This window comes from Rhinopithecus roxellana, chromosome 9 (genome assembly GCF_007565055.1).
Source record: "Rhinopithecus roxellana isolate Shanxi Qingling chromosome 9, ASM756505v1, whole genome shotgun sequence".
NCBI classification, from domain to species: Eukaryota; Metazoa; Chordata; class Mammalia; order Primates; family Cercopithecidae; genus Rhinopithecus; species Rhinopithecus roxellana.
Window position 1 is genome coordinate 91,418,576 of NC_044557.1, and position 23,280 is coordinate 91,441,855.

Genomic DNA, 23,280 nt, shown 5'->3' on the forward strand with positions numbered 1-23,280 from the left:
GAAAACAGACTTGGAGCCACACTCATCTACTCAGTCTCAGCTAGTTAGCAGCAGAGCCATGACTGGCTGTTGGGTCTGCTTAATTCCAAATGGGTCCTGAGCGCCCCCAGCTGAGTACAGACTACATCAGTATCCAGGAAAACCAGGTTCATGATGGAGCCTCATTGCACATTTCTCCATACTGGAATACAGACGTGAAGATAAGAAACAAGATTCCTGCCCTTAAGGAGCTCATGTCTAGGAGGGAGACTCAAACCACAATTTTAGGGAGCGTTAATCACTTTTTAAATCAAAGAATTGGTATCATAGAAGGTAACTGGTACTGGGGAAAGCATAAGAACTCATATCTGGGGAAATTTTTGAAGTCAAGATTGGCAGAAATGGATGAAAGAAATAAGGGGAGGGATCTAGAAATTGGGAGACGGTTGTAGCTAATAATGCTGACACCTCCCACCTGCAGCCTTCTCCAGAGGATGGCCCTTGGACAAATTGGAGTCATCTCACCTGGAGATCACTTTGGCGCAAAGACAAAAGACACCCCACCCCTCAACCTATAATACATACATGACTGAGTCCTATCAAGGTAAAGTAACTTGTCCAAGGACATGCAATCAAGAGGTGGTGCACCTGGAATTCAAACTCCCAAGCCGGGCCAGCACTCCTGGGACACGTTTGTTCCTCAGCCTGCCTTGTCCCGTTGAATCTGATAAAGCCACACTTGAGAGGGAGTGACATCATCTAAGCCATGGTAGTATTTCTGGAGCCCGTGGGAATGCCTGAATCCTGCCCCACCAATTACCCTTCCTGAGTAAGGAAGTCCTGAAAGATAGATCTACAAGAAACAGTGGTCATATGGGACACAAACAAACAAAAAACCTTTTCATTATTAGCTGAGCCAGCAACTGGCACCTGAATTCAATCTTCCCTGGTACAGATGAATTAAAACACACAGATTAGACCAGAGGCTAAGTGTAGCCTCTCCTACCCCAGCCCCTGGCCCCAGCCAAAAAAAAAAAAAAAAAACCAATTTTGACTCTTCTCACTCTCTCCTCCATATTTAAGGAACAAAACTGTGGGCTGGCACTGTTAGAAGCAGCTTAATTAATACTGCTCCCCTAAATGGAAATGATAAAATTTGTGAATGAAGTTGCCTGCCAGTCTTTTCTGTCTGGCACAACTGTGCTGTCCAATACAGGAGCTATTAGCTACATGAAGTTATTTAGATTTAGGCTTAAATTAATTAGAATTAGATACAGTGGAAAATTCAAGTCTTCAGTCACATTAGCCACATTTCAAGTACTCAAAAGCCGCACACAACTAGTGGCTTCCATAGCAGACAGTGCAGATGTAGGCAATTTCCACCACTGCAGCAAGAGGACACGAGAAAGAGAAAGGGAGGGGGGGAGAAGAGTCTCAGACCCTCTGTCTCAGAGGTTCAGGCAAAGCTCAGTTTACCCAACCAGCTGTGGTTGCAAAAGGGAAGTGAGAAGAGGGACATGAGAACAAGTCTCTACCCTTTAACATACAGTGAACCCCCCAGTGGCACTTGTGAGTGTAGCCTAATCTGTACTTTAGGCTCCAACCAATAAATGCACATTTCCCCTCAAGGAGGAACAGAGGTAGGGCAGGCAGCAAAGGATCTGGTGCTGCTTTCAAGGTGTATGTGACACTCCTATTAACCAAAAAATCAAATTCGAGAAAAAAGAGTGATCTGCAGCCTGGAATAAGTCCATTTGCCATCTGGAATAAATACAAAATTCCAGAGAAGACTGAATTGAAGACCCCATTAGGGTCAGGTGCCCAGCTTTCGGTCAGTCACGATGGTGGGGTTTTAAGAACCTGGCATCCAAGCATGTGGCTGTGTGATTGAATCATGGCTACTACTTATGGACGTCCCTCTACAACAGGCAGACAAAAAGGCGGGGGCTGCTACATTGAGGCCTTATCCCTCACCTCCCTTCTTATGTTTGTGAGTCAACCCTGGCTGGTTTGTCCCTGGCCTTTGAGATTTTTGAGGACAAACATTCTGTTTCCTTCACTGTGCCCAGCGTGGTACCTGACTCATAGACCTTCATGCTTCTCAATAAATGTTTAACTGCATGGCAGGAGATGGCATTCACTGAGCCTACCTTAGGCCAGGGATAATGCTATGTGCTCCTGATATGGTTTTGATGTGTCCCCACCTGAATCTCATCTTGAATTGTAGCTTCCATAATTCTCATGTGTTGTGTGAGGGACCCGGTGGATGATAATAGAATCATGGGTGTGGTTTACCCTGTACTGTTTTTGTAAATAATCTCACTAAATCCGATGTTTTTATAAGGGGTTTCCCCTTTAGCTTGGCTGTCATTCTCTCTTGTCTGCCACCCTGTAAGATGTGCCTTTCACCTTCTGCCACGATTGTGAGGCCTCCCCAGCCACGAGGAACTGTGAGTCCATTAAACCTCTCTTTCTTTATAAATTACCCAGTCTGGGGTATGTCTTTATCAGCATCGTGAAAATGAACTAACACAGCTCCATACACATTGACTAATTTAATCGTTACAGCAACCTTATGGGGTGCATTTTATTCACCCTCTTTTCCAGACGAAGAAAGTCTTATCAAGGTAAAATAAGTTGCTCAAGGGCACATAACCAGTAAATGATGAACCTGGAATTCAGACTCATATCTATATGACTTCTCATGATGCTAAATATTTAAAAATGGATGAATGAATATTATCACAATTGATTGGATTAAATACCAAAAACTACTCACAAAATAATTGTTTAAAATTTTATTCAACTGGGCACAATGACTCACACCTGCAATCCCATAATTTTGGGAGTCTGAGGTGGGACGATTGCTTGAGCCCAGGAGTTCAACACCTGCCTGGGCAACATGTGAGACCCCATCTCTACAAAAAAAAATTTTTTTAACTAGTCAGGCATGGTGGCACATACCTGTAGTCCCAGCTACTTGTGAGGCTGAGGTGGGAGGATTGCTTGAGCCTGGGAAGTGGAGACTGCAGTGAGCCATGACTGCACCACTACACTCCAACCTGGGTGACAGAGCAAGACCCTGTCTAAAAAAAAACAATATGCTATCAAAAAGTGGATAAATATGAGGCTACGTTCAGAATAACTTTTGAGTACTGCAATTGATGTCTGTTTTCTGTGAAGATAGGGCCATAGTCATACAATATTTAAGGAGCAAAAGTGTGGGCTGGTACTACTTTAAATACAGCTTAATTAATAATGATGTTCTAAATGGAAACAATACAAGTATGAATAAAGCTGCCCACCAGCCTGTTCTATTTGGCACAGCCAGCCTATTCTTAGGCTCTTACCAGTTTTCATTACGTAGGTGACCTCGGAATGTCAATGACTTATGGTATAATTGACATATAATTGGCATCCAGGGTTCCCTTGCAGTTTATATTTCTTTGCTGGAACCTGTAGCCTGAGAATAAAAGCTATCTCTAACTTCTTCAATTTCTTTGTTTTCTGACTCAAACCTTAGCTCCTACAGTACTCTTTGACATATAGCCTATATTTTAGTCTGCTCACTAGTCCTAAGACAGGCCTTGCACAGTCCTTCTTCTATACCTTTCCTCCTGCTATGAGTCCTCACCTAGGACTCATTTAGCCCTGTACTTTCTTCAGGACTCAGTTAAACCCACACAAAGATGAATGTCAATAGGTTCAAATATTCCTCTGCTACCACTGCCCTAGGGAATATTTAATATTTAACATAGAAAGTGTCAAGTGCTGCAAAATGCAAGCCCTAGTTTCATTTTGGAATTTGTATCAGCTTTTGCTGTGTAACAAATAAGAACAAAAATCTTGATGTCATATGACAAGACGTTTACACATCTACATGACAGCTGGAGTTCATCTGATCTAGCTTATTTAGATAAATAAGGCATGTTATTCTCATGGCAAAAAAACAAAGGCATGAGAGCAAGCCCAACAATACTAGCATATTTGAATCTTCTGCTCATATAACCTCTGTGAACATCCTACCGGCCAAAACTAATCACAAGGCCAAGGCCAAAGTTAGGGAGTACAGAAACTACTTTCCTGCCACAGGGTAGGGGGAAGAGAATGAATATTTACTGAACAATAATCTAATCTTTACAGACACTACCATGTATTTTAAATGTCCCTTCTTTTGCCACAGCAGGCTAGAGAATGCAACCTAAATGAGAGGAGAAAACCACCCAAAGCACTTAGATCTCAGAGAAATAGGGCAGAGCTGCTGCACACACAGCCTCTCACTGGGTAATGAGGAAAGTAGATGATACACTTGGAGAGCAAGTTGAAAGGCAGCAAAGGCTTCTCAGCAATAATGTGTTATTGTCAGGGACTTAGAGGGAATGCCAAGCTGGTGGTGCCATACACAGATGATGGGAGCATAAATTGATGAAAATATTTTATAGGGGAAGTTGACAACATGTATCACAATTTGTAAATGCACTTGCCCTTTGATCCAGCAATCCCACTGCTAAGAATATGCTCTATGGGCCGGGCGTGGTGGCTCAAGCCTGTAATCCCAGCACTTTGGGAGGCCGAGACGGGCGGATCACGAGGTCACAAGATCAAGACCATCCTGGCTAACATGGTGAAACCCCATCTCTACTAAAAAATACAAAAAAAAAAAAAACTAGCTGGGCGAAGTGGCGGGCGCCTGTAATCCCAGCTACTAGGGAGGCTGAGGCAGGAGAATGGCATGAACCCGGGAGGCGGAGCTTGCAGTGAGCCAAGATCCTGCCACTGCACTCCAGCCTGGGTGACAGAGCAAGACTCCGTCTCAAAAAAAAAAAAAAAAAAAAAAAGAATATGCTCTATGGATAAAATCAAGTAAGTATACACAGATTATACTCATTTGTTTGCTGTAGTAAAATAATTTGAAAATAAAAATAAGTAAAAGCAGAAAAGAAAAATTGAGTATCCATCTCTAAAGCTCTGGTTAAATGAATGATGGTATATCCATGCAACATATTATAAAGTCATTAAAAATAAGTCTATACATACTAATTTGCTCATTCAAAAAATATTTACTGTCTGCTCACAATATACCAAGTCCTGTTCTTGGCACTGACAATGTAACAGAAAATTAGATATTCAGGATCTTTCTTCTCCAGGAAAGAGAGTAGTGAGAGATGATTAATAAGTCAATACATAAATGTCATCATCTCGGGAAGTGATAGAGCAAAAATATAACAGGGTGGTATGCAAAAATATAACAGGGTGGTATGCAAAAATATAACAGGGTGGTATGCAAAAATATAACAGGGTGGTATGCAAAAATATAACAGGGTGGTACGCAAAAGGGAGCCTAGGAGAGAGATCACCTTGAATGGGGGTCTGTGGAAAACTTCTATGAGGAAGAAATGTTTGTGCTGACTCCTGCATATCAAGAAAGGAAGGCCAATTCCTCCTCAAAGCGCATGAAGACATAGGGGAAGAACATTCTAGAAAGAGGAAACAGCAAAGGCCCTGAGGTGAAAATGAGCTTGTTTTATTCAAGGGAAGGACAAAAAGTCAGTGTGGTTGGAGCAGAGTGAGTGGGAAAAACAGTGGTACAAGATGAGGTAGGAGAAGAACTACGAGATCCATGTCTCTGTTCCACCGCCTACATTTTTGTCTTAGGTTTCTTCATCTGTAAAAATGGAGTTACTAATCATTGACAGCTTTTATCTCTGGGATCTCCATAAGAAGGTCTGTGCAATAGGCAGGGCAGGCATTATCATTCCCACTTTACAGATGAGGAAACCGAGATTTCAGTTTTGTAACTGCCCCCAGTCACATTTTTTGTAGTCAGCAGAATCAAGACTCAAATCCAGATTCCTGATGGCTATCACAGCACTCCTTTTGCTGCAGCACAATCTCTCCCCCCTTGTTTGTGTATTTCGACACACAAAAGCCCTAAATTCAGCTGTGAATCTTTACCATCTCCAATTCTTTTTTTTTTTTCTTTGAGACAGTATCTCACTCTGTTGCCCAGGCCAGAGGGCAATTGCCAGATCACAGCTCCCTGCAGCTTTGACCTCCTGGGCTCAAGTGATCCTCCCACCTCAGCCCCCAAGTAGCTGGGACTACAGGCACATGCCACCATGCCTGGCTAATTGTGTGTGTGTGTGTGTGTGTGTGTATGTGTGTGTGTGTTTGTAGAGATGAGATTTCACTGTGTTACCCAGGCTGGTCTCTAACTCCTGAACTCAAGTGATCCATCTGCCTCAGCCTCCCAAAGGGGTGGGGTTACAAGCATGAGCCACCATGCCTGGCCTCCAATTCTTAGTAAGAAGGTTTTAACCCCAGTGTTGTGGATAAACTGAGTTTTTCCATCTGCAGCTTAGAGTCACTCATGGGTTTTATTTCCAATATAATTTGTTGCTTACATATTTCTCTCTCACACCAAAATATGAAAAGGCGACATGCTGAACTGTCCATGCTGTAGGATGCATATGGACAGAGAAGACACAGGGTTGAATGTGCACAGAAGAACACCAACAGTGCCTGCACTATGCATCCAAGATCAAATAGCTTCTAAATTGTGGGACTAGGATTTGAACTGCTATCCATGCAAGTCAAAAGCATGGCTTTTTTCAATCCTTGGGATAAAGGACCATGTGAAGTACCTGATGCATGGAACTAGCTTGATGAACTTTAGCTGCAATTGTGGTATTGCACACTGTGTTCATAGAAGGGTCTCTCCCTGGTCAGCAGTCATCCAGTATGATGGCAACGAATCCAACTAAAGGATCCAAGGGATTAAAAAAGGTCAGATTGTGTGGATTTCAGATGATTCTCATGCCATCAATCCTTCCGCCATAATTTGCACAAAAGCCTGGTAGTCTCGCTCCATTTCTCAGAGCAGAATCTGCTGCAGACCGAGAGATTAATCAGACTTCATTAATTTTGCAAAATAAACCATGACATGATTACCCGTGCACTTAGAGGCATTATCATAAATCACCAAAATTAAATCTCACCTGTCTAAGCAGAGGAGCAGCCTGCATTCAGGCCCTATGAACAGAAGGTCACAGCATCAATAGCTTCTTGATGGCTTCATTTCTTTCTAGGGCCTTCTCGTGACCAGCAGGACCAGCTGCACTGTGCTCCAGTTTGGTCATTAGCAGAATCATGAACATTATTAGCCCAGTGGTTTTGAAAAGACTCTAGTGTGTGTTTATTTTTGCATAAAGACTAAGCTACATTCAGAGGAGATTAGAATTTTGAGAGGCAATGATTTGTTTTTTCATGCCATAGCTTCTGAAGTTAAAGTCTGCATATGCCTTAGAGATCTCTAGAACAAACCTGAGGCCCAGAAGGGGCTAGTAATTTGTCCAAGGTCACACAAGTCATTCATGGCAGGTCTGGGACTAGAACTAGGGACTTCTGATTCTCAGTCTGGGGCTCTTTCCATTCCAATGCATCCACATAGGGACTTGAGGTAGATAAGAACATATTGAGAAATATTTACTCCCTCCTGGAGGACTGTACTGCCTAGCTTTTGTCTTGGCCATGTGACTTCCTTCAGTCAAGGGAATGGAAGCAGACTGCACTACAAGCAGCAGTGAGATGTGCTTCTCTGCTTTTGGCATGAGAAGGCTCCACCCTGGTAGGCCCACAAGTCTGAAGAAGATGCAGAACCATGGAGCAGACCCAGACCCAGCTGTGGCTTGGAGGAGTCCAGTCCAGCCCAGCCTAGAGCAGCTGGTCTCCAGTTGACTCATAGACATAGTAGTAAAATAAGTGTCTAGGTCTCAGAGTTTTGTGGTTGCATAGCATGCAGCAGTAGTTGGTTGATTCAAGGCTCATCCTGCAAACAAATGTATGATTCCCGTGATGTAGAATGATGCATTAGAAGCCTGGGCTTTGGCAGGGTTGAGTTTAGATCTTGGTTGGGGCATTTAGTTACCGAGAGATCTCGGGAAAGTCACTGAAGCTCTCTGAGACTCAATTTCCTGAACACAGAAATGAAAGAAATAATACTTACCTGTGGAGGGGGGATCAGAATTTGAAATTCAGAATTTTACTGGAACTTCCTAGCCCATTGCAAGTTTTAGATTGCAAACCTCTGGCTGGAGAGTTGGGAAAGGTTTGTTGTAACATTAAAAACCAGTAATGTCAGAAACACATTCTCTTCTGCCTTGGTCATAAAACCTTGATTTTTAGCTGGGCATATGACACCGCAAATAAAATCTATATTTTCCAGATTTATTTGCAGCTAGTGTGATTTGTGAGGAAGTTTTGGCTAAGAAGATGTAAGCAGAGTGTCACATACAACTTCTGAGATATGTCCTTACAAAGAGGGAAGACATCCTTTCCCCCTTCCTCTTTCTTACTGGTTTGAATGTGGACATGATGGCTGTAGCTCAAGCAAACACTCTGAAACATGAGTAGGAAACCAAATGCCATTTAAGGCAGGAAGGAGAGGGAAAAAGCCTAGGTTCTGAAACCTTGGTACTAGGCTGGACTACCTGCCTACAGACGTCAACATAAGAGGAAAGAAATCTATTATACTAACTGGACTGAGCCTCTATTATTTGTGGCAGCCCTATTCAGCATCACTTGGGAGCTTATTGGAAATGCAAAGTCCCCACTCCAGACCCACCGAATCAGAATCTCAGGTGAGGAGCCCACAAATCTGCTTTAACAAGCTCTCCAGGTGATTCTTATGGCCACTGAAATTTAAGGAGCATTGATTTAGAGTTTTCCAGCACATACACCTACCTGATAACTGATAGAGCCATCCTAAATTGCAGGTTTTGTCAAGAACTTGGTGAAGGTTTAAAAGGCGGATGAAATAAAGCCAGAAAGGATGGCAAAGCCAATAACTGACAGTGTCAAGATGGAAAATGATTCTGACAGGGTGGAACACTGGACCAAAGCCAAGCAGATGAAATTTAATGGGGATATATATATATATATATAAAGCAAATAAAGAGGTTCTTTTTTATTGAAGGAAATATAAAATGTTCCATTCTTTGACTTCTTAAATTAAAAAGGGAAAATATAAAATTACATATTTTAAAATACAACAAAGTTATCAATCAATCCCAATTATAGCTAAAGAAATGAGAGGAGAGAAGATCAGGAGAGGAAAAGTGAGAAAACCCCAAAGTAATAAAGAGACACAGAGTCAATGACAGAAAGGAAGAGGACTGGGAATTCACTTTTGAATCAATCTGTGGATCCTGAGATGATCTTCACACCTAGGGGGAACCATAATTACAAGTCAGATTTTACTGAGACTTACTATGGGTCAGGCACTACATCGTGTGTGTTACGCACATTTCTCCTGTGAGGAACACTATTATTATCATTGCTTTTCAGATGCAGAAACTGAAGCTGCCAGAGGTTGAGTATGTTCCCCAAGGCCACACAGCTGGCACAAGTGGAAGCAGGATATGAACCCAGGTGGCCAGATTTCAGGGCTGTGACCCACAGCTGCCCTGGTATTTTCTATCGTCTGGTGCTGCTTCATGAAGCATGCTTCACGCTTGATATTGATCAGTTTCACAGAAACTGGTTTTCATAAGAATAAGGAAATCCATTGCCTCACATAACCTTAAGTCCAGAGGTAGGAGGGATCCAGGTGCAGTATAATTATCAGCTCAAAGATGTTATCATAGACATGAGTTCTTTCCATTCCTGTGCTTTGCTGTCCTCAGCACCTGGCTTCATCCTAAGGGTGGGTCCCCTCATAGTGCCAAGACAGCAGCTAAAAAATTTGTGGTCTTAAAGCTTTGTGCTCCATGTTCATGTCAGCATGGGTGAGAAATCTTTACCTGAAGCGTGTAAAATACTGAAGTATATATCCTTTAATTTAGTCTTGTTGTGTAGATTTAGGCAAATGACCATGCTTAAACAATAGGAGACATTAAGAAGAATGCTACCAGCTGATTGGGTTAGATTACTCAGGACTTAATGCTGTAGTCAGGGATGGGGTCATCAACTGGGGTTCTCTGGTACCCAGAACAGATGGGCTCTGTCACTAGTTATAGTGATTCTCTCTCTTTTTTTCTCCAAAACAAATCAAGTTTCCTCACTTGTTTGAATCCTACAAAATTATCAAACAGTGAGAAAAATCATAAAATATTCATTAGAAAGCACTTTGGATATAAAACAATAAACCTCTCTTTACAACTCTTCAACAGCCTTACTACATCTTCAGAAGCATCATAAGGAAAGACACTTTGGGGCAGTAAACCTTGGGCTTCACTTTAACAAATAAAATTCGAACCTATAAACATTACTTAAGAATTTGTGACCTATGATACTTCTTTTTTTTTTAATTTATTTTTTTATTATACTTTAAGTTCTAGGGTACATGTGCATAACGTGCAGTTTTGTTACATATGTATACTTGTGCCATATTGGTGTGCTGCACCCATCAACTCGTCAGCACCCATCAATTCGTCATTTATATCAGGTATAAACTCCCTTAAGTAATGTTTGTATTCCTGCATATTCAGCAGCCAGACCATGCTGGCTTACAGCAGGCATTCAACAAAATCAAACCCTGGGATATAGGTGCTTAATGTTACTTTTCATCCTTCATTTCAGGATTGGTTTTTCTAAAAAGAATAAAAAATACTTAACTTCATAAAAAAAAAAAAATTCTAACCTATAGAAGAGGCCAGCCTGTAGTGGTGGCAGATGCTGGAGGAGGGAGGCAGCCAGCATTTACTGAAAGTCTATGTGCCAGGAATAATGCTGCATTCTTGATTATTTTAATTATTACAAGGAGGTATTATTGATGCAGGATTTTTTGGGTGTCGCTTCACCAGCTGGTGACCTCCGTAGCCAGCAATGCCCCTGCTCAGGGCCATGCTTGGCTCTGGGCTTGCTGCAGGAGGTGCTCCACCACTTGGTCCGGAAGTTGTGTTTGGCTTGCACTCCAGCCTATGGGTGGGCTGGGCATGTCTTGGCCTGCTCCCACTTTAGGTGCCAGCATGTGGAAAAAGGGAACATGGTGGCAACTGAAAAACTCTGGGATGCCAGCCACCCCAAAGCCCCTAAGGGGGTATTACAGCATGTTAACAGTTCTTTCAGTCCTGCCCCAACAAACTGGTGCATGTGGCACCCAGCAGCTCCCTCTCCCATTGCTTGGTGAGCAGGAGGGGAGTGCTACAGGGTTACAGCTCTGTTCACACTCACTGTTTGGTGGGTTCTGAGTTCTTGTCCCACATCCAGGAAGTATAAGGTTATGCTAACACCTGGTGGGTGGGCAAGGTGAAGAGTTCTATTGAGTGATGAAACAGCTTTCAGTGGAGAGGGGGACCTGAGTTGGCCTCCCCCTACCCAAAGCTGGGGAGTCTCCCCCACCTGAAGGTGGGTGGTCCTCCAAGTATGGTTGAGTCTGGAACTTTTATGGGCTCAGAATGGGGGAGTGCATGCTGATTGGTTTGTGAGTATGCAAAAAAATGGCTTAAAAAAGGCACAACTCAAGGGAAGGGTAGATATATGTAAAATAGGTGAAGGGTGGGGATCGATCAGAGGAAAGCACACCAAATAGGAAGAGGTTCTCAATCCAGTTCGTGGATTCATCTGAGACTTGTAGCTTGGCTTTCAGGCTTTAAACTCTCTTTGGTTTGAAGGTCCAGTTTCACCAGGGACCTGCCCCTATTTTCCTAGGCATTTGACTGCCTTCTGCCACTATCACTATTATCCCCATTTTATAAGATGAGGGAACAAAGCCTCAGAATTGCTTGCAATTTTCTCAGTGTAATTCAGATGGTTAAATGGCAGAGCTGGACTTCAAACTCAAGTCTATCTGACTCTACGACCCAAGTTCTATCCACCATATCATATTGGTTCCATCCCGGATCCTTTCTATTTGCTGAAATTATAAGTATTGAACTTTTAAACTGTGAAATCTTGGCACTTCTTACTTGCTGTCTGACCTACATTAGTTACAATAACTACTCTCAGATTATAATAGATTTTATTTTATTTTTTATGTATTTACTTTTTTTGAGACGGAGTCTCACTCTGTCGCCCAGGCTGGAGTGAAGTGGCCAGATCTCAGCTCACTGCAAGCTCCGCCTCCCAGGTTCACGCCATTCTCCTGCCTCAGCCTCCCGAGTAGCTGGGATTACAGGCGCCCGCCACCTCGCCGGGCTAGTTTTTTGTATTTTTAGTAGAGACGAGGTTTCACTGTGTTAGCCAGGATGGTCTCGATCTCCTGACCTCGTGATCCGCCCATCTCAGCCTCCCAATAGATTTTATTTTTAAAATTCTATTTATTGAACACTTACTATGCACCAAGAAATGCTTTATGTATATAATCTCAATTTATCCTGCCAATAACCTGGTGATGCAGTTTATTACAGAGAATGTTTTTAGTTACAGGTGATTAAATCAGAAATCAAACTAGTTAAAGTCAGAACCAATAGAGGAAAGGAGAATTTATTTCTCAGAAAACTGGGAAAATGGGAAAACCAGGGATGCACTAACTTCAAGCATGGCTGGATTTGGACTTCCAGTGGAATAATCAGGGATGTCTCCCTCTGATCTCTCTGCTCTGCTTGTCTTAATTTGGCTCCATTTACATTGGGTCTGGGGACCCCTAGACATCTATCAGGACTGTGTCCTTCTTGGTTTTCCTTGACTTCGTTCTCCATACAAGGTCTCACTATGTAGCAGACAAGATGGCTGCCAGAAATCCCAGCATCTCCTCTGCATAGCTGAGCATCCCCAGAACAAAAGCCTAAGCCAGTTTTCAGTATTCTTTGAAGTTTGAAAACGCTGAAATCCTAGGGTGTCATCGTCGTTGTTGTAATACAGTCTGCTGATTTTAAAAATAATTTATGTCCTTAAATCAACTACTCAATTTACATTAAAATGTGCAGATTACAAATCTGGACAGGTCAGTGTGTCATCATAGGCAACCACATTGTACAATATCAAGCTTCCATGGCTTACTCTAGTTCAAAGACTCTCCAAAGAAGGACAATATGGCTGTGACAGCATTGAAATTGAGATGTGTCTCTTTACATCAGCATTTTCAAATATCCATGATGAAAAACCTCTGAGAAATGTTTTCTAAAAACAAAACCTCGAGCTTGAAATTTTTAAAAAATTAATATCTGCCCCTTCTATTAAAAAAACATTGTTCAGAAAAAGACCCCCAAAGTTTTCGAACAGGAAATGAAACCGTTTTAAAGTTGCAAATGTCAGAGTTAACTATCTGTAGTCAGCTTATGCCTCTCACTGTCCCAGTCCCTCAATGCTTACCGCAAGAAGTAGCTGTCTTAGGTATGTGAATTTTTTTCCCAACAAGTATACTCATGATTCACAGTTGTCTGAAACCCACCCTGGTTTGTAGAATTCACTTGAAATATTTTTTAACCGGAATATCTGCCACCCCATTTTTCTAGTTTTTTTTTTTTTTTTTTTTGTCTTCATATTCCCAAATCTCTAAAGATTCTAGAGAACATTTGCTGAATAGGTTGCATTTACCAGGTGCTGTCCCAGGTCCTGGGAATACAGATGCCTTCTTCTGTTTTGTGTTGCTACCTAAGCAATTCAATTCTGTCAAATATCTAAGACTGGGTAATTTATAAGGAATAAAAAGAGGTTTATGGAGCTTACAGTTATGCGGTCTGGGAAGTACAAGATCCAGCAGCCCATCTGGTGAGGACCTGGTGCTGCTTTGACTCCCAGTGGAAAGCAGAAGGAAGGGTGAGCAGGAGCGTACAAAGACAACAAACACGAGAGGCAGCCTCACTTTATAACAACCAGCATTCACGAGAACTAATTCATTCCCAAGAGACCTAATCCAGCCTCTCCAGAGGAGGATGCTAATTATCTTAATGACCTAATTAAAGTTTGGATAAAGGCCCCACCTCCCAACACCCATTACATTGGCAGTTAAATTCCAACATGTGTTTTGCATGGAAACTCAAGCAAAGGAAAAAAAAAACATAACACATCCAAACTATAGCAACAGATGAGGACAAAATACAGTCATGTCCTGCAGTGGAGGGGAAGACAGGCAGCCTGGTGAGTAGCTCTAACTACCTGTATCATCCTGCAGGATACTGTGGGAGCAAAGAGGAGGGCAGTTCCCAGACCGCTCCCCCAACGCTAGGGCTCATTCTAGTTTTCATCAGTGGTAAATGCACCATCCTGGAGCTGCTAGCACTCACAGGACACCACCTCAAGCTGGAGATGTTGTACCTCTGTGTGACAGGATATTAGGTATCAAGTGGATCTTGTTGTTTCCTCTTTGGGCCCACAGCGTCCTCTTTGGGCCCACAGAGAACACAGGTTCTCTGAACCTGAGTTCAGAGAACAAGCAGAGAAAGGCCTGGTTGCTTTCCTTCCTGCCTTTGCCCCCTGCCCTCCCACTCTCACAAGCCTGGCTGAGAAGAGTCATTTCAGCAAAACCAACACTCCCACCCTCAAAGACAAAATAAGAGGAGTGTAGGGAGGGAGTAAATACTCCTAGTCGGAGCTGTGTGAGTGGGTGGTGGGCACTACCCAGTGGATTTCTTCTCCAAAATCAAGGAAAGAATTTGCAAGGTTTGGGGATGCTTTGTCATCCCTTCTGCACTCCTCCACACACATTCTTCACTGACCTGGAGACTGGTCATCAGTGGTCATCTTTTGGGGATTGGAGAATGAGGTAAGGAGATGGCACAGCGAGGTGGTGAGGAGGACGGTGACCAGGTCAGGACTGCCCCCAAGTTGCAATTCTCAAGACGTACAGGAAGGGGATCCCCAGGGAACTTTGAGCCCTGGAGTTGAAGAGCTTGGGAAAGCAAGTATTTTTGGAGCAATGGCCTCCCTAGGAACCCATACAGCAGAAGGGGAAGGAGGTCCGTACAAGGCCCTCAGAGGAATACACATGGTGCCTCCTGCTGGGGGACCCCAGCCAGAGTCTGCTCCTGGGGAGGGAGGCACCCCAGAGTCTGCTCCTGATAAGGGAGGCTCCCCAGCCCTCATGAAGCTCAGTGGACAGGAACAGCACTCATGGGCACCCAAGGGGAGGACGGCAACTATACCATGGATATCCACGTGAGGGAGCATCTGTCTTGCTTTCTTTCCTCCTCTGGGGGAGTAGAGACAAGTACAGACTGGGCCCCCTCTGCCACTTGAACTTCCCATGCCACAAGTTCCACCTGTCCTGACAGGAATGGAGAGGGTCAAAATATTAAAATTGACAGAGGAACTAGAGTCTACTGTTCCCTTGACCAAAAACAGGAAATTTATGGAATTGCAACCAAGGTTGCTACGGAGAACAAGAGTAGTAGCAATTATTGGAAAAACAAAACCATTTTATGTTTATACCCCCAATTAGTTAATACTCCTCACTAAACCAGGGAAAGTGTTTCATTGCCTTTGCTAAATTTAAAATCGGCTCTTAGAAGAGTTACTGATGAAAAGCACTTAGAACCGTACCTGGAACATAGGACCTCAAAAAATTATGAGCTAATATAGGAAGTAGTAGCAGTAGTAATAGTAGTACGGTATTTTCATCATATAACCGGTGTCTTAGTCAGTTCAGGCTACCATAATAAAATACCATTAACTGGGCACCTAGTGAACAGTAATTTGTCACTAGTTTGGAGACTGGGAAGTCTGAGATCAAGGTGCTGGCAGATTCCATGTCTGGTGAGGACCTGTTTCCTGATTCTTACGTGGCTTCTTCTCACCATGTCCTCACATGGTGAAACAGACAAGCTAGCTCTCTTTGGGGCTTCTCTTATGAGGGATTTGTGCCAATCACCTTCTAACAGCCTTACCTCCAAACACCGTCACGTCAGTGATGAGGTTTCAACATATAAATTTTGAAGAACACAAACATTCAGCCCACAGCAACTGGATAGAATTTTCAAAACATATATAAAGGATTTCCATAGCCTCTCTTTCATTTGATCTACAAGACAACCCAGCAGAATAGGTAAAGAGGGTGTTATTATCCCCACTTGAGGATGAGGGAACTGAGGCTCCTTGAGAGTATGTGAGTTTTTTCTAAAAAATCTCATACATGTGAACCTAGAATCGAAGACTTCTGACTCCTATCCTATGGTTTTTTTTTTCTTTTTTCTTTTTTTTTTTTTTTTTTTTTTTTTTTTTTTTTTTTTTTTTGCATGACCAACTTTGTAAATCACAGAGAGAAGAAGGAGAATGAGAAGAAGGAGAATGAAAATGAAAGATTGGAGAGGGAAAGATGAAGAAAGAGAGCCATTCATTTCATTGACTATGCACCATGAGCCCCGAGTTCCTGCGATTTTCAGATATTCTTTTTTTTAAAGAGGCTAAGACCACATACATTTCCATGTATACATGGAAACTTGTTGTATTAGTCAGTTTGGGCTGAGTTGTGTTGCAATAATATCCCCCAAATCTTCAGGGCTTAAAACAACGGCTTCTTCTTGGCTTATGTTCATGCCCTTTGAAGATCAGCTGCAGCCCTGCTTGTTCTCTTTTTATTAAAAAAAAAAAAAAAAAAAACAGCTTTATTGAGATACAATTCACATACCATACAATTCACCCATCTGAAGTTTACAATGTAATGGTTTTTGCTATAGTCACAGATACATGTAACAATCACCGCAGTCGAATGTAGAACATTTGCATCAGCTCAAAAAGAAACCTTTTGACCTCCCCATTCCCTCCAGCTCTAATAAACCACTGTCAGCCTTCTGTCTCAATAGATTTCCTTATTCTAGACATTTCATAAGTGATATAATATGTAGTCTTTTGTGAGTGACTTCTTTCACTCAGCATAATGTTTTCAATGTTCATCTGTATTGATTGCAGCATATATCAGAACTTCACTTACTTGATGACAGAATAATATTCCATTGTATTGACATATCACATTTGTTTATCCATTCTTCAGTTCACATCTATTTGAACTTTTCACATTTGGACATTAATAATGGGGTTATAAACATTCATGCACAAGTTTCTATGGACATGCTTTCATTATATATATGTGTGTGTGTATATATATATGTACGTGTGTATATACATAATCATTGGGTATATACCTAGGATGCTTTGTTATCCCTCCTGCACTCCTCCACATACGTTCTCCACTGACGTGCAGACTGGTCATCAGTGGTCATCTTTTGAGGATTGGAGAATGAGGTGAGGAGATGGCACAGCGAGGTGGTGAGGAGGAAGATCACCAGTTCAGGACTGCTCCCTGCCCCCAAGTTGCAATTCTCAAGACCTACAGGAAGGGGATCCCCAGGGGATTTTGAGTCCCGGAGTTGAAGAGCTTTATTCCAGGAGTGGAACCACTGGGCTATATGGTAACTCTATGTTTAATTTTTTGTGGAACTATTAAAAGCAGTTGCACCATTTTACATCCCCACCAGCAGAATATGAGGATCTCAATTTCTTTACATTCTTGCCAATACTTGTTCCTGTCTGGCTTTCTTATACTAGCCCTCCTAGTGGATGTGAAATGGTGTTTCATGACGGTTTTGATTTGCATTTCCCTGATGACAAATGATGCCAAGCACGCTTTTATTTAGCTTTCCCAACAGAAGGACATAAGCTTGCAGCGAAGCAGAACTGGGTTGGACCTTGGTTCTGCCACTTACTCCCTGTTAAGTAACTTCTATCCAATTGCTCCACACCACGAAGCCTCACTTTTCTCATCTGTAAAATGAAGATGAAAATACTTGCATCATTACATGTCATGAGACTTCAAGAAAATAATATATGCGGAGCACCTAAGTACCTTGGCAAACAGTAGAGGCTTTGTAAACAGAGGCATTATCATTTTATTATCCATTACAGATAAGAAAACTGAGGTTCAAAAAGGTTAAGAAACTTGTCAGAGATCATAAAGTAATGATGTAGTTGGGTCAGGATTGTTGCCCAGGTCTGTTTGGCTCCAAACTATAGTGTTCCTGCAACTCTACTTTTGAGTCAGAATGCCGGGCACCTATTGGGGGTTACATTTTCCTATCCTTCACACATCTACAAGCATGTTGAATAGTGAATGAATAAAAGTAATTTGAATCTATAAATAAACAATGGTACGTATCATAATCAGTGGCACAGAGAAAAGAAAACACATCACTTTCTTTTGGCACTAACCTTAATTAAGTTCTAGGTGCATTTTTGTTTATTTGCTTCCAATATAAAAATTATCCATTTCAAATACTACTGTAAGAAAACTTTTGGTAAGATATAAAATGTTTATTTTAATAAAAACATATTGTATTCTCACCCTAAATTCATCCTTTTTTAAAAACAGGACTTCAAACATTTAAATCTTTCATGTGATTTTTATTGTCTTTGTGTTTGTACTTTTTTTCAATTAGGATGTAATTTAGTTTTATGATGAAAACCACCTGGAGGCTAAGACCACATACATTTCCATGTATACATAGAAACTTGTTGTATTAGTCAGTTTGGGCTGAGTTGTGTTGCAGTAATATCCCCCAAATCTTCAGGCCTTACAACAACAACGGCTTCTGTCTGGCTTGTGTTTATGCTCTTTGAAGATCAGCTGCAGCCCTGCTCCATGTTCTCTTTATTCTAGAATCAAGACCAAAGGAACAACCTTGAGCTGTGGCACACCACCATCGTGGTAGAGGCCCACGAGAAATGTCAGAATCAGAGGATGGCACTTAAAGTTTTTATCTGGAAGCAGCAATTATCATTTTCACTCACATAACATGGACCAAATCCAGAAACATGGCTAATAAGCCTGATGTCAATGGAGCAGGAAGAATACCTTCTTACAGGGAGGGCCATCAGGCAGGCCCTAAAAAAAAAAAAGAGAAACAAAGTTTTGGATAAATAGTGCAATCTACTAGAATTCCAGGTCATGAGTCTTCACTTTCCTCTATTTGTAAGCAAAATACATCTATTCTTTCCAATAGGGATGCCAGATTAAATACAGGATGCCCAGCTAAATTTAAATTCCAGATCAACAATGGGTAATTTTTTAGGATAACTATGCCCAAAACATTGCACAGTGAGATAGACTAAAAAATTATTCATTGTTTATCTGAAATTCCATTTTAACTAGGCATCCTATATTTTAATTTACAAAATCTGGCAGCCCTACTCAAGAAAAATAACCTAAAGATTCCATTCAGTTACAGCATCAGACTTGAATTCCATGATCTCATGGAGTTCTCTACATCAGGCCCAGATGTTCATTCTCTTGAGAGCAAAACCTATGGATCAAAAAGACAAGTTATCTACCCCTCATATGCCCAGTGTATCATGGTGAAACAGGATACCTGAAACAAACACTCCCATTCAGAAAGTGAGAGGAGAGGAAGAATGCAGAAGCCACTTGTCCATGGCAATTCTGAAAGGCCCTCGGGCAGAAGTTGCAGACTACCTTCCACGGAGACTGGAAATGTTCTTTGATTAGGACTTGATTCTGGACCTAGAACAGTAACACCTGATCTATTGTTCGGCATGGTGTTTGGCACTGTCCTCCGGGAGGTCTTTCCTTTTCAATTGTTCTCCTAAAGCATTTTTTGTAAAGGACAATATGTCCTCTTTGGAAGCTGGCCAGGCTTCTCTGTCTTCTTCCCACAGAAAGTTGGAAATCCAAAGGTCATTTCAAGTCTCAGTTATAATCTATTTTAGCATGAGCCGGTGACTCTTTTGGCAATATAACTTTCTCACATTCTTATCTATTTGATTCCAAACAGCCTCATGTGCCAATGGCCACATCCATAATTCTTTTCTAGTTGCGACTTTCCTTCTAGACTTAATTGCAGGTAACTTAAATTTATCTGGCTCCAGTGAAAGTACTACACTTAGAATCTCTCTTCCCTAAGCTATTTTGTCCAACTGGAAGGATGTAATTGGTGCCACTGTAATCAGTTGAGAGGTTTTAATTGAGGAACAATACCTTTGACTGGTCCTTGCTACAAGGCTGAATTTTAGTCAGTCTTTGTCACTTAAGACATTTCCGGTTTTATCTCTTGTTGTTTGGAAATCAAAACCAACTACACCCTCTAGTCCTCGGAGTTCTCAAATTTCTGGACCCTTTCTACTCCGTTTGATCTCCCCGAAATGGACAATTCCTACCTAAGTTCAACTTTCATATCATTTCACTACGTGCAGCCCACAGCAATTTAGGCATGAGAGTAACATTCCGTTTCACAACTTTGCCTAAAGCCATAAGCTCATTTAGTGCATTATCTGTCTTCCTAGGGATTAAAGGTGACAGTTTTACCCAATACCTTGCCACTAGATAACATAGGTTGCCATTCTTCCATCCTTCAACAACGTTATTTTTTGCTTCCCACTCCCAAGCCTCAGAATTAATGCAACATAATTTAGGTTTCCTGCTATGGTAGCAACTCAGTGATAAGTCTTAATTGCTGTATCAATTAGCTTAGCCTATGTCGTGATGGAGTAACAACAAACACATCCAAAATCTTATAATAAGAAAGATTTACTCCTTGCATATGTCCATGTCCTTTACAGGCTGGCTGTCATTTTGTAACATGTCATCTTTTTCTAGGACTTAGACTGAAGAAGCAGACATTATCTGGGACTTGTTGGCTTGGGGCAAAGTAAAAAGTAAAAAAAAAAAAAAAAAAAGGCACATATCCCTCTATTTGGAAATGGCATATGTTCTGGCTACATTCCATTGACCAAAGCAAGTCACGTGGTCAGGATGAACTTCTTTTTTTTTCTTTTTGCCTTCTATGCAGTTTATTTATTTATTTTTTAATTTTCTCATAGGTTATTGGGGTACAGGTGGTGCTTGGTTACATGAGTAAGTTGTTTAGCGGTGATTTGGGAGATTTTGGTGCACCCATCACACAAGCAGTATACACTGCACCCTATTTGTAGTCTTTTATCCCTCGAAGATGGACGTCTGATGGGTGCAAAATATACTAGTCTCACAGGGAAGAGCAGTGGGGAGTAGACCCACAGTGAAGGACAGCAGATACTTGCACAGCAGATACTTTTGAGCAAATAATAGAATCTACCCAGTAATGTGCTGGTAAATATTTAACAACTACCTCTCTGGAGGAACAGAAGCCCTGATTTGTATATTTGTCAATTTTCCATGGTATAAATACTCTCATCGTGGCCAATTTCAAGTCACCAGTGTCACGTCACCAAATGTGAAATTAGGAAGAGATGTACAATTAGCTCTTGTGAGCCACTATGAGCATGCCACAGCGCACCACTGAATCAACCTCAGTTTAAATCAACTATTTGCTAAACATAAGTTGACTTATGCCTGTTCCACAATATGAAGAACCCCTGCAGTCTTGCTGTGGATTATAACAAGGGAGGAGACTATTATGTGACTCAGCATAAACCTCCCTCAAGCTTAAGCTGAGGATTTGCGGTAGGGCTGAGGAGGACTAGACAACTCAAAATTAAGTCTTCATATCATTTGCTATTTCAGCGTTAATTGGAAAATTCAAGTGGAGAGTAAGAATGTGAGATTGAAATAAAAATAGTATTTTGCCTCTATAAATAAGATTCAGCTCCAGGCTCCTCTTTTGCAGAAATTCTTATTAAGGACTTGGCTCTCCTCCAAGAAAAATAAGGTAGAAATCATTCAAAACCCTTTACTTCCAAATTATTCCTGATAGGAGCTGCTTGATGAGTATAGCTCTCTAGTTTTGTATGTTTACAATTTTCCAATAAAAGGCTTGTTTAAAATATCCCTGAGCTAGGAAGTAGCTCTTACATACTTAAGTCTTACGCCATTTTTTTTCAAAGACTATTTCTTTTTTTTTTTTTTTTCTTTTGAGACTGAATCTCTCTGTAGCACAAGCTGGAGGGCAGTGGTGCAAACACAGCTCACCGCAGGCTCAAGTGATTGTCCTGCCTCAGCCTCCCATGTAGTGGGAACTACAGGCGCCCACCACCATGCCCACTCATTTTTGTATTTTTTTGTAGAGACAGGGTTTTGCATTGCCCAGGCTGGTCTCAAATTCCTGGGCTTAAGCAATCCTCCTGCCTTGGCCTCCCAAAGTGCTGGGATTACAGGCGTGAGCTACTATGCCTATCCCATGTATTCTTTAAGTACACTGACAACATCTCTGTGGTAACACTGGGCAAGTTGCTTATGTGCTCTGCATTTGTTTCTCCAGCGATAGGACGGGATAATAACATCTACCTTACAAAGCGATTATGAAGCTTAAATATCTGGCATACATAAAGTATCTAGCAAAGCAGTTGCACATGGTGGTCACTCAATAAATAATCACCAGCATTCACTAATGAGGATACTGATTAGAATTATCATGATTTTATTACTGAGCCATGAAACTAGAGATTTTAAGTTACTATTTAAAATAGTCCAAGACTTTATTCAATAGCCTCAGAGCATTTGGCAGGAATAATTTGGCTTTCGATTTTGAGTGCATCTGACAGGAATGACTTTTGCAGCTCCCCTGGATGCATGGATGTTATTGTAATGTAACAAAACTCACCTCTCTAGTTGCTACTGCATTTTGTCTGTTGGCCTCGAGCTTGGTTCAAATTGTCAGGCCAATGGAAAGACTGAATGCTTTGCCTCCAGGCAAAACTGTGGCCTGCAGGGGGTGGACCCTGCATCGCATCCTCAGCGAGAATGGAAAGCTCACTCAGCATGCTGTAGTCTTTCATACGGATTCTGACATAAAACATCAGGCGGAAACTCCACTTCTGACTCTGCAGTAATTGTGGAGGAGCCAGAGGTCCATTCAAACACAGATGTCTGGCATGACGCTCCACGCCTCATGAGGTTACAGGACAGACATAGCAGAGAGATAGTGATGATCATGCATAAAGGAGAGCCCACCATCTTCAGGGGACAACTCATTCATTCTTCCTCCTTCATTGTTCCTGAGTTACTGAGAATAGTCAAGATTACTGTTTCAGACTTTTTCCAATGTCTTGACGTATAACGGAGAGAAAGATGTTGATGCTGGTAATGATAATAGTAAAAATGGTGGAAGTTTTTCCAGAGTTTCAAATGATGGAACTCTGCATCCTACTATTTTGTAGCATGTGTGAGTAGGGGTGTGTGTGTGTGTGTGTGTGATTTTACATATCTATGTGTATACTGATTCCTCCTGAGTAGCCCCCCATTTTTTTTTTTTTTTTTTTTTTTACTAAGTATATCAGCTTCTGGAACTGCACATAATCGTTTTCCAGCAGTGACACTCAGGCATAGGACAGCCATCAAAGACCTGGAAGCCATGTAATAGAGCTGACCTTTGAACTAGGGGAACAACCCTTGCGTGTGCAGTCAAAACTCCAAGCATAACTTCTGACTTTCCAAAAACATAACCATTAATAGTCTACTGTTAACCAGAAGCCCTACTGATA

The 23,280-nt window shown here is 41.7% G+C and overlaps 2 long non-coding RNA genes across 2 annotated transcripts in view; both read right to left on the reverse strand.

Annotated features, from left to right (window-relative positions):
* Window positions 1–8,681, reverse strand: part of LOC104675661 — a 32,700-nt gene extending 24,019 nt beyond the window's left edge. The window contains exon 1 of the long non-coding RNA XR_749808.1: window positions 6,978–8,681. This is a non-coding gene — a long non-coding RNA (uncharacterized LOC104675661). The remainder of the gene's footprint in view (window positions 1–6,977) is intronic.
* Window positions 8,682–18,320: 9,639 nt separating this feature from the next.
* LOC104675662 lies at window positions 18,321–22,641 on the reverse strand. The gene is made up of 3 exons (XR_749809.2): window positions 22,401–22,641; window positions 18,640–18,733; window positions 18,321–18,504 (listed from the first exon to the last, which is right to left on the reverse strand). It is a non-coding gene; the product is annotated as an uncharacterized LOC104675662 (long non-coding RNA).
* Window positions 22,642–23,280: the final 639 nt, after the last annotated feature.